The sequence below is a fragment of the Balaenoptera physalus genome (genome assembly GCF_965194825.1).
Source record: "Balaenoptera physalus genome assembly, chromosome: 1".
In the NCBI taxonomy this organism is placed as follows: domain Eukaryota; kingdom Metazoa; phylum Chordata; class Mammalia; order Artiodactyla; family Balaenopteridae; genus Balaenoptera; species Balaenoptera physalus.
The window spans coordinates 73,208,667-73,220,031 of NC_138882.1; the positions used below are offsets into that span (position 1 = coordinate 73,208,667).

At 43.3% G+C, this 11,365-nt stretch overlaps 1 long non-coding RNA gene across 1 annotated transcript; it reads right to left on the reverse strand.

Annotated features, from left to right (window-relative positions):
* Positions 1 to 2,131: 2,131 nt before the first annotated feature.
* Positions 2,132 to 3,914, reverse strand: LOC309644914. Its single transcript, XR_014254660.1, has 2 exons — positions 3,702 to 3,914; positions 2,132 to 2,540 (listed from the first exon to the last, which is right to left on the reverse strand). It is a non-coding gene; the product is annotated as an uncharacterized lncRNA (long non-coding RNA).
* Positions 3,915 to 11,365: the final 7,451 nt, after the last annotated feature.

Here is an 11,365-nt window from a genome sequence, read left to right on the forward strand (position 1 = left end):
TGCCCCCCCTTTCCTTGCCATCAGACAAGGGTGACGCAACTCCAGCTGGGACTCTGCACTTCCCCCTCCCTGATTCTCCAGAAGAGCAGGTGGCCCCCCTCTGAGGGCAGGGGCAAGACCACGGACCAAGTCCCCCTGCACTAAGGCACTACTGGAAGCTCTTCCTGAATAGCAGTCCTGGCTTGGAGCGAACCCGTGTACCGCCAAAGCTGGTCTCGTCCTGCAGCTGAGGGACGCAGGCTTTAAGTCAGCTGCCTTGGCTTTAAATCAATCAGTCCCCCCTTGAAGTCAGGTGACCTGATTTTAAATCACTGTGTGCCCCTCAAGCCTGCAACTTCAAAAGTTGGGAACTTCACTTTGATCCCAGCACCTCACACACAGCTGAATGCACACTGTAGTCACCCCCAACCCTGGCTTAGAGGCAGGATATAAGGTAAGGGGATGGGCGTGCACACATGGTGATGAGGGTGTACTTCATGTACCAGAAGGGTCCAGGTACTCTGGGCACAGCAAGCAGTGCACGATACAGCAGCTCCCTGGCAAAGCTGGTGATGCACAGGGGGAGCAGGCACACCCAGGCATGCAGAGGTTCCAGGGCGGGAGCTGGGGCACAGCCAGCCGGGAGGGTGTGAAAGCGGAGGATCTGAGCCTTCTGGTGAAAGGCAGACACAGAATATGGATGAGAAACAAAGACCAGATGAAACATGGATTTGAAAAACACACCATGCTCTTGAAATTGGGGTGGGGGCACCCCAGATTTGAGTCTTCTTACTCCCCAGTAGCTAGTGCTTTGGCATTTGCCCAATTACTTATAAAATGTGACTGATAATATCTAACCCATAGAATACAGCATTTGGAGTGGTTTGCGTGTTTATGTTTCTATAGGGGAATAAACTTTTCTACAAGAAAAATGTATATTTTCTGAAATAAATTAAAACCCCTTTTTAAAAAGTACCGTATCGGACTTCCCTGGTGGCGCAGTGGTTAAGAATCTGCCTGCCAAGGCAGGGGACCTGCGCTCGAGTCCTGGTCAGGGAAGATCCCAAATGCTGCGGAGCAGCTAAGCCCATGCGCCACAACTACTGAGCCTGGAGGCCACAACTACTGAAGCCTGCGCGCCTAAAGCTGGTGCTCCACAACAAGTGCAACAAGAGAATCCACCGCAATGAGAAGCCCACGCACCGCAACAAACAATAACCCCCGCTCCCTGCAACTAGAGAAAGCCCACACGCAGCAACGAAGACCAAACGCAGCCAAAAATAATTAAATTAATTTTTTTTAAAACTACTATATCCTTCTATACATCTTCTTGGGGAAGAACAGAGGGAAGGAGTGGGAGAGTGAGAAAGACCAATACTTAGTGCACATCCCTGATGCAGGTGCTCTGCTGGCTCAGATAGTTTTATCCCCACTTTACAAAGGAGGAAGTAAGCTCAGAGAGGTTTAGTAATTTTCCCAAAGCCAAACAGCTATTGAGTGGCAGAACCAGGATCTGAACCAAGTCTGTAACCTTCAAAGCCTAAGCCCTCATCACACCAAAACTCAATTAATATTTACATTTATCGAATTACATTGCAACCTGGGGAGTTCTTGGCACAGTCCTGAATAAGAGTGAGAAAGAAAGAAATAGCGTTGTTCATCAAGTCAACCAAATTTTTTTTTAATGCTATTCTTGTCTGCTTACATTCTTTTTATTTATGTATGTATGTATGTATGTATGGCTGTGTTGGGTCTTCGTTTCTGTGCGAGTTCTTTCTCTAGTTGTGGCAAGCGGGGGCCACTCTTCATCGCGGTGCGCGGGCCTCTCACTATCGTGGCCTCTCGTTGCCAAGCACAGGCTCCAGACACGCAGGCTCAGTAATTGTGGCTCACAGGCCGAGTTGCTCCGCGGCATGTGGGATCTTCCCAGACCAGGGCTCGAACCCGCGTCCCCTGCATTGGCAGGCAGATTCTCAACCACCGCACCACCAGGGAAGCCCAACCAAAATTTCTGAAGCAGCTGCTAGATGCCTGGCCCTGTTTGGAGTTCAGCAGTGATCAAGGCAGGAAGAGTCCTGCTTTCATGAACCATGTAGTGGGGAGGAGAGACAGGTGCAACTTGGGTGAGGGATTTCACCTTGCTGGGCCTCTGTTTTCTCATCTGGAAAATGGGATGGGTGTTTCTCATTTTCTGGGATTGTCCCGCCCTCATATTCTCTGATTCCATAAGAAGCATCTGTTTTCCTGTTTCTTTAAAATTCAATCAGGCCATGAGCTGTGATGAATGTCGTTAGCTGCTCCCCAAATCACTCTATTTCCACCCATTTCCTGTGATCAGGTCTATCCCCCAACATGACTCAAAATCAATCAAGTCACAGAAGCTAAGGGGCACCCAGCAGAAGAATTCCAACCCTGGCTTCTCAGGAGCTCTGCGGTCTACCTGGCCAGGTAAACTTCACGCACCTGGCACAAGGTGGCCATCCCTGGTTTCACATCAACATGATCTCAGGCACAAACCTCCTTGTTTTTCCATCTTTTCTTTAAGTTACTTGCTGAAACAACTGCACAAATATGAAAAAGATATAAAAATCAGGCATCCTCTGCCCTCAGTGCCTACTAATAAATGATTTTCTGCCACTTTAATGATAAAGATACAACATTTCAGCATTCCGCTGCCCTTATTATTTTTCATTTTGTTGATATTTCTATTGAATACATCTTTCAATATTTTAACAATGGAACATATATTTAGGTTGTTCCACACACAGCCTTTGGTGGTAAGGGTTTTGTTGTTATATTTCTATTATGTTTCCTTTAAAAATAATTATCCTGTTTAAATGGATTACGTCAACTTTATAGGCATTTTTTATATGATACTGATGAAATTAATACATAGAGGGCGGTAGTACAAATTGATTGGAATTGAGAGCCTCTATTAGCACAGTTAAATATAAATATTTTATATATATATATATATATGCCAAATTACATGCTGAGTGAGATTCTCCTACTCTTTTTCACTCTCTGCCCCTCAAGCCTGTAAGAAATGGAATATTTCTTGCCATATCAGTAAAAAAAGGATGTCACAGACATCAGCACTTGCAGCCCTCCAGTGTGAGCCAGCAGGCCCTGAGGAACTCAGGATATGCAAATACAGAATGCTGGCCCCAGCGAGCTGAGGTGCATATCAAAGGAATGATTTCAGTGAGCCCAGACGCTTGCATCTTCCCATACAAAGAAAAGCGCTACATTCCTCACCTTGGGAGAGCTGGTTTTCCTTAGTTAACAATCACCTTTTGATGTTCCCCATTACCTGCGCCATTCCCCTCCCCTGTCCCCTCCCCCCAGTACTTTAGCTCAGGGAGGAAGGAGCGCAGAGAGACTCGGCTGAACAAGGGACCTCCGAGCCTGGGGATGCGTTTTCAGATGCTTTCCCCGCAGTCAGGAGGAGGGGCGTTGACGCTCCAACCGGACCCTGCGCCTCCCTTTCCCCGTTTCCCCTCAGGACGCTCAGGCCGACCCACTCCCCACGCCCACCAGGCCCCGCGAGCCAGGCCGAGGGCAGGGGCGAGAGGAGGGACCGAAGTTCCCCGGGACCAGAACGCTGGGGGCCGCTCTTTCTGCACAGCAGCGGCGGGTGGCAGCGAACCCCTGCCCCTCAGAAGCTGGTCTTGCACTGACGCCCGGGCACCAGACCAGGAGGAGGGTTGGCGTCCACTTACCCGGCCCGCGATCCCCAGGACTGTCGCGGCTTTGGCCGCCGGGGCCCCTCCAGAGCCGGCAGCCTCAGTGAGGCCGCCCTCCCTTCGGGCTCCGGGGCACTTCAGTGACGGCGGAGGGAAGAGACCCCGAGCCGGGAGTTCCAGCTCTGCGGAAACGCGGGATCCGTTCTGGGCGAGGAGGTGGGACCGCTCTGCCCCCAGGCCTTCCGGGAGGGAGGGCGGCGCCAGGGGAGAAGCCGCCTGGAGCCTCCAGGAGCCCTTCTGGGGGTCCTGGAGGGGCGGCCCGGCCTGCGGGCCCCGCCCACTGTGGCCGCAGCCCAGGCCTTTTTCCTGGAATCCTACACAAGAAAGAAAGATACACAGTCTATAGTAAATATTCACAAATGATTGTTGCTGCTGTGCTTACTATTCTATTAAAGGTGTAAAATCCATAAAACACTTTAAGTTCAAAGTTAAATATGAATTTTTACCTTTCTAATTATGTCTCTGCTATTCCCAACTGTGGTTAATGAATCAGAGACTGTGGCATCACTAGTTAAAAATGAGCTTGAGGAAAAAACAGAACTCAGGCCCACCAGACCTACTGAATCACGATCTGCACTTTTACAATCTCCCCAGTGTACTTGTGTACCCATGAATAGTTGAAAGGTACATTTCTACTTCGACATGTCTTTTCTGTCTGAGAAATACACACATTTTATCCAGTTTGATATAAATAAAACACTCAAAAATGCATATGCCTGTGTTGAAACCATCATTCTATCATTTCTTTTCCAGATAAGTATAGTCTCTACACTGGTTTGTGGATCACATGCCATACTCTTTTCTTGTAGTTACAAATAAGGTAGAGAAAGTTACTTTGTAAATATATATATACTAGTGGATAATTGAAGACAGTCTTCTATAATTAAAACCAGTTCTCTTAACTTGCTGTTTTCTTCTTGGGTCACATTATGAACTCTTCCCATGGCCACATGGCATGTGTACTTTTAATTTCAGGGACTGCTGCCATTCCAGGATGTGGCCATAGATTTCTCTCAAGAGGAGTGACAATGCCTGGACCAAGATCAATGGGAATTCTACAGGGGTGTGATGTTAGAGAAGTATAGGAACCTGCTCTCCTTGGGTGAGGATACCTTCCTTCCAGAATTCCTTTTCCAACCACAGGGTTTAGAGTCCTTCATTTGTAGAATGTCTCCTGGAATCTTCTGCTTCCTACAATAGGGTTTCAGATTGCAATGTTTCAGGAAAGACTGGGAGTTTGTGGGTATAATTTATCTTATTCTTTTAAAATCGCAGCCTCCCTTTTAATATACTTTGTAACTGCTTGGGATGTGTCTATATGAACTGTTTATTATATGCTTCTGTTATAGTCCTTACAATATTTTTTTGTCTTATTTTCTGTAACAATTTTCCATGGATTCTTTGGGCTTAAGGTATATTAAAAGGGAGACTGCGATTCTGGGACTTCCCTGGTGATGCAGTGGTTAGGAATTCGCCTGCCAATGCAGGGGACCCGGTTCGATCCCCGGTCTGGGAATTTCCCACGTGCCACGGAGCAACTAAGCCAGTGGGCCACAACTACTGAGCCTGCGTGCCACAAGTACTGAAGCCGGTGTGCCTTGAGCCCGTGCGCCATTTATTTTTTGGAGAATAAAACTGCCTCTGAGTGATTAAAATCTAGACCAGCTAGTCAAAATGCTTTATCACCTGTTCTTCTAAACCACTGATCAACGGAACAAGTTTTACTAGGGATAACAGAGTAATTGTATTCTGGAGTTCATATCAGCAATATGTTTTATGACCTTGATGCTGGATCACGACATTTCAATGGTATAACTGCTATTAATTGTCTGTTTGTTCAACGATTAAAGTCTCACGTGATCTGAGTTCAGACTGGAGTCATCCTGGTTGGTTTCTGTCTATTGCAGATTTCTTCCAGTATGAAAGGACAAGAGCAATACGGCTTACTTTACAAAATGTCTTCAAACTAAATGATGATATAATCTACATTCAGTTAATTTATACATACCCTACTGTAGAACAGGGTTTGTTACGGTGGCAGAGCCCGGTAATTAGGTAAAACTGAAACATTTATCTGCAGTGGTTCAAGTTCTCTTCCTAAGAATATATTTATAATCAACATTCTTTCACAAAGTACCCAATTTAATTCACCATAGCATTCCTCATATTAACTAAATGGAGAATCCTAGGCTATATACAAATCCAGAAAGGGCCAAAAGTCATCAGCCCCTATGGATTATTACAACCCATTACTGAGACATTCAAATTATTTATTAAAGAACCACCATGACCATCAACATCATCAATTTATATATTATTGCCCCAATGCTAGCCTTAACCCTGGCTCTCACAACATGAATTCCTCTTCCCATATCTTATCCACTAATTGATATAAATGTAGGCATACTATTTATATTAGCCATATCAAGCCTAGCCATTTATTCCATCCTCTGATCTGGTTGAGCTTCAGATTCAAAATACTCACTCACTGGAGCTCTACGGACAGTAGCACAGACAATCTCATATGAAGTAATGTAACAGTTATTCTATTCTCAGTCCTAATGCTAAATGGATCATTTACACTTTCAACAGTAATTATTACACAAGAACACCTATGACTAATTTTCTCCTGACCCCTACCCAGAATTTGATTATCTCCGCAGTAGCAGAAATCCAATGAAGCCCCACTTGATTTAACAGAAGTAGAATCAAAACCTGTCTATGTCTTCAATGTAGAAAATGTAGCAGGCCCATTCACCCCATCCTTCCTAGAGAATATGTCAATTTCCTTATAATAAACATTTCCACAACATTCTATTTTTAGGAGCATTCGACAATCCCTACGTGCCAGAATTATATACAGCCCAAGTCATCATTAAAACACATCTAACAATCTCCTTTCGATGAATTCGAGCATCCTACCCACAATTTTGATATGATCAACGTATACATCTCTTATAAAAAATCTTTTTACTACTAACATTAGCCCTATGTATATGAGAGTTTTCACTACCTGTCATCATACCAGGCAACCCACAGCAAACTTAAGAAATATGTTTGACTAAAGAGTTACTTTGATAAAGTAAATGATAGAGGTTTAAATGCGCTTATTCCTGGAATTGAACTTATTTCTAAGAATTTTACATTCTCCATGCTACCACATTACACCACAATGCTATATAGTAAGGTTCTCTAAGAAAGCTTCAAGGCCCATACCCCCAAAATATTGTTGTATATCCTTCCTGTACTAATAAACTCTCATTGTTTTTTACTATCATTCTACTGACCATTATTTCAGGAAATATAATTGTATAACAAGCTCACACTGGTTAATGGTATCCCCATTCTAATAAAAAACATGAACCCATAAGCTACAGAAGCATCCAACAAATATTTTCTAAAACAATCCACCACATCAATACTACTTATAATGGCTATTATCATTAATCTAATATACTCTGGTCAAAGAACACAATGGATTACAAAAATCTTTAATCCAGCAGCATCCACTATCATGACAATCGTCCTTGTCACAAAAGTAGGACATTCCCCATTTCACTTCTGAGTGCCCGAAGTAACTCAAGGCATTCCATGAACAGCAGGCCTGATGCTATCAACATGACAAAATTGCACCCCTATCAGTTTTATACCACATGTCACCATCCATCAACCTAAACATACTGTTAATCATAGTGATATTATAAATCATAGTTGGACGCTGAGGCAGACTTAGCCATACTCACCTGGAAAAAATTACAGCCTCCTCATCAGTTGCCCATATAGGATGAATAACAGCTATTATAATGTATATTCCAAGTATAACAATCCTAAACATACTAATTTATATCATAACAACACTATCTTCTTCCTATTTATACCCAGATGTACTACAAGGGTATCATTATCACACACATGAGATAAAACACCTCCCATCAGGATCCTTATCCTCAGCATTATAGTGTCATTAGGAGGTCGCCCACCATTATCAGGGTTTTGACCCAAATGAATAATTATCCAAGAGATAACAAAAATGATAACATCATTCTACCAACACTAATAGCCATCACAGCAGTCCTCAGCATATATTTCTACTTGCAGCTAACATAACCCACATCACTAACTATATTCCCTTCATTAAACAACACAAAAGTACAACAATTTGAACATACAAATCAAATAACTTTCCTATCATTACTCATCATAATAGCCACACGATTACTACCCATAACACCCATCCTATCAGTGCTGGACTAGGAATTTAGGTTAGCTTAGACCAAGAGCTTTCAAAACCCTAAACAAGTACAATTTACTTAATTTCTAAAAATAAGGACTGCAGGACTTTCTCCTATATCAATTGAATGCAAAGTAAACACTGTAATTAAGCCAAATCCTTACGAGATTGATGAGTTTTAACCCCAGGAAATTTTAGTTAACAGGCAAATCCTCTAGTCAACTGGCTTCAATCTACTTCTCCTCCCTTTGGGAAAGAAAAAAGAAGAAAAAAAAAGGCAGGAAAATCACCGGCAGAATTGAAGCTGCTTCTCTCAAGTTACAATTCAATCTGTTGATTCACCACAGGGTTTGCCAGAAAGAGGGCTCAATCTCTGTCTTTAGATTTACAGTCGAATGCTAGCTCAGTCATTTTACCTCTGTTCATACACTGCTGATTATTTTCAACAAATCACAAAGATATCGGCATTTTATCTTTACTATTTGGTGCTTGAGCTGGAGTAGCAGGCAGCGCCTTAAGTATATTAATCCTGGCTGACCTATGCTAACCTGGAGCGCTACTTGGAGATGCCCAAATCTGTAAGGTAGTCATAACAGTCCCTGCACTTGTAATAATTTTCTTTATAGTTGTACCCATTATGATTTCAGGATTTGAAAACTGACTTGGGCCACTAATAACTGGGGCACCTGAGGTAGCATTTCCCCCAGTACATCATATAAACTTTTGACTACTTCCCCCATCATTCTTACTCTTACTCATATCACCAATAGTAGAAGCTGGTTCTGGTACAAGTGGAACCCTATATTCAGCTCTAGCCTGCAATCTGGCCCATGAAGGAGCCTCTGTCGATCTAACCATTTTCTCCTTACATTTAGCAGGTGTCTCTTCAATTCTTGGTGCTATTACTTTTATTACTATAGTCTTTAATACAAAACTATCAGTCATATCCCAATACCAAACACCAGTATTTGTTTAATCTTTCCCAACTATAGCCATATTACTATAATTACCACTCTCAGTCTGAGCAGCCAGAATTGCCATATTGTTAAGAGACAGAAATCTAAACACTACTTTCTTTGACCCTGCAGGAGGAGACTGAATCCTATACCAACACCTATTCTGACTCTTTGGTCACCCTGAAGTCTGTATTCATGGCCTACCAGGCTTTGTTATAATCTCACATATCATTACATACTATTTAGGACAAAAAGTGCCTTTCAGCTATTTGGGACTAGTATGAGTCATGTCCACTGGCTTTTTAGGATTTCTCTTGTGGGCCCATCATATGTTTACCATAGGGATAGCTGTCGACTCAGGAGCATACTTTGCATCAGCTACCGTAATTACTTCTATCCCTACAGGAGTAAAAGTATCTAGCTGATTAGCAACTCTTTATTTAAGTTTTCTTTCTCGTTTCTTTTTTTTTTGGCTGCGTTGGGTCTTGGTTGCTGCACGTGGGCTTTCTCTGGTTGCGGTGCACGGCCTTTTCATTGCAGTGGCTTCTCTTGTTGCAGAGCACGGCCTCTAGGCGCGTGGGCTTCAGTAGTTGTGGCTTGCGGGCTCTAGAGGGCAGCTCAGTAGTTGTGGTGCATGGGCTTTTTGCTCCGCGCCATGCGGAATCTTCCCAGATGAGGGCTCGAACCCATGTCCCCTGCATTGGCAGGCGAATTCTTAACCACTGCGTCACCAGGGAAGTCCCTGGTTAGCAACTGTTCACGGAGGTAATATTATATGACCTCCCACTATACTATGAGTTTTAGGCTTTAGTTTTTCTTTTTACAGTAGGTGGTTTGACAGGAATCATCTTAGCCAACTCATCCCCAGACATTGTCCTCCAGGATACATACTATGTAGTAGCACACTTCCGTGACCTAATGTCCATGGGAGCAGTCTTCACTATTATAGGAGGCTTCCTACACTGATTCCCACTATTCTCAGGTTATACAGTTAACTCAGCATGAGCAAAAATTCACTTCACAAGTATATTTGTAGTAGTAAATATGACTTCCTGCAGCACTTTCTTGGCCTCTCAGGGATGTCACTACGTTAGTCTGAGTACCCTGAGGCACACACAACATGAAATATTTTATCTTTAGGCTCATTCATCTCCGTAGCAGCAGTAATGCTAATAATCTTCATACTTTGAAAAGCATTTGCGTCTAAACAAGAAGTCTTAGCAGTGGAAATTGCTACTCCTAACCTAGAATGGTTACACGAATGCCCTCCACCATATCCTATGTTTCAAGATCCTACCTATGTAAATGTGAAATAAGGAAGGACTCAAGTCCTTTTCAACCAGTTTCAAGCCAACACCATAACAATTATGTCTTTCTCAATAAATGAGATAAAAGTAAAAAGTGATGTAGCTTTGTCAAAGTTAAATCATAGGCTAAAATCCTGTATATTACTAAGGCATATCACTTTCATCTAGGCTCTCAAGATACAACATCACCGATTATGGAAGAACTTTTACATTTTCATCATCACACATTAATAGTGATTTTTAAAATAAGTTCTCTAGTCCTCTATATCATTTCACTAATATTGACATCTAAACTAACTCACTTGCATACAATAGATGCACAGGTATAGAAAATGTGAACAATTTACTAGCCATTATTGTAATCTTAATTGCCCTATCATCATTGTGAATCCTTTACATGACACATGAAATCAATAACTCTTCCCAAACCATAAAAAACTATGGGTCAGTAATGATACTGAAGCTACAAATACACAGATTATGAAGATTTAAATGTTGACTCCTCTGTAATCCCCACATCAGAGCTAAAACCAGGAGAATAATGACTAATAGAAGTCAACAACCGAGTAGTTAGAGATAGTCATTGAATATTAGTTTCATCTGAAATTGTTGTACACTCCTGAGTTTTTCCTTCTCAGGCCTAAAAAGAGCTATCCCAGGATGCCTAACTTAAAGAATCCTAATACCAACAGGACCAGGCCTATGTTGTGGACAAGAGAACTCGTTTTCCTGAGTTCAAAGACAGGACAGAGGGATATGGCTGAGATATGGGGTGAATCTGGAGCCCATGGGGATGCACTCTCCAAGCTCCAGGATAGGAATGGGGCCTCTAGGGTCCCAGGCCACCCACCACACCCTCCCGAGCACGATCTGGACAACATTCCTTGTCAGTGATGAGGCAGCCCTAATACTGGTCATGCCCCGATGTTGTGTCCTATGTGGGCCCCATGCTCTTGGGACCACATCCCACACTCTGCAGGTCCATGCTACAGGGTCCTTCGTGCCTCAGGAGTACAGACCACACAACAAGCAGTTCCCTCCCCAACCAGCAGGAGGAGGGGAGGAGAGCAGGGGCACCAGGGGAATCTCACTCAGACAACAACACCCCAGGGGTGCCAGCGGGGACAGTGATGATGCAGATGAGGC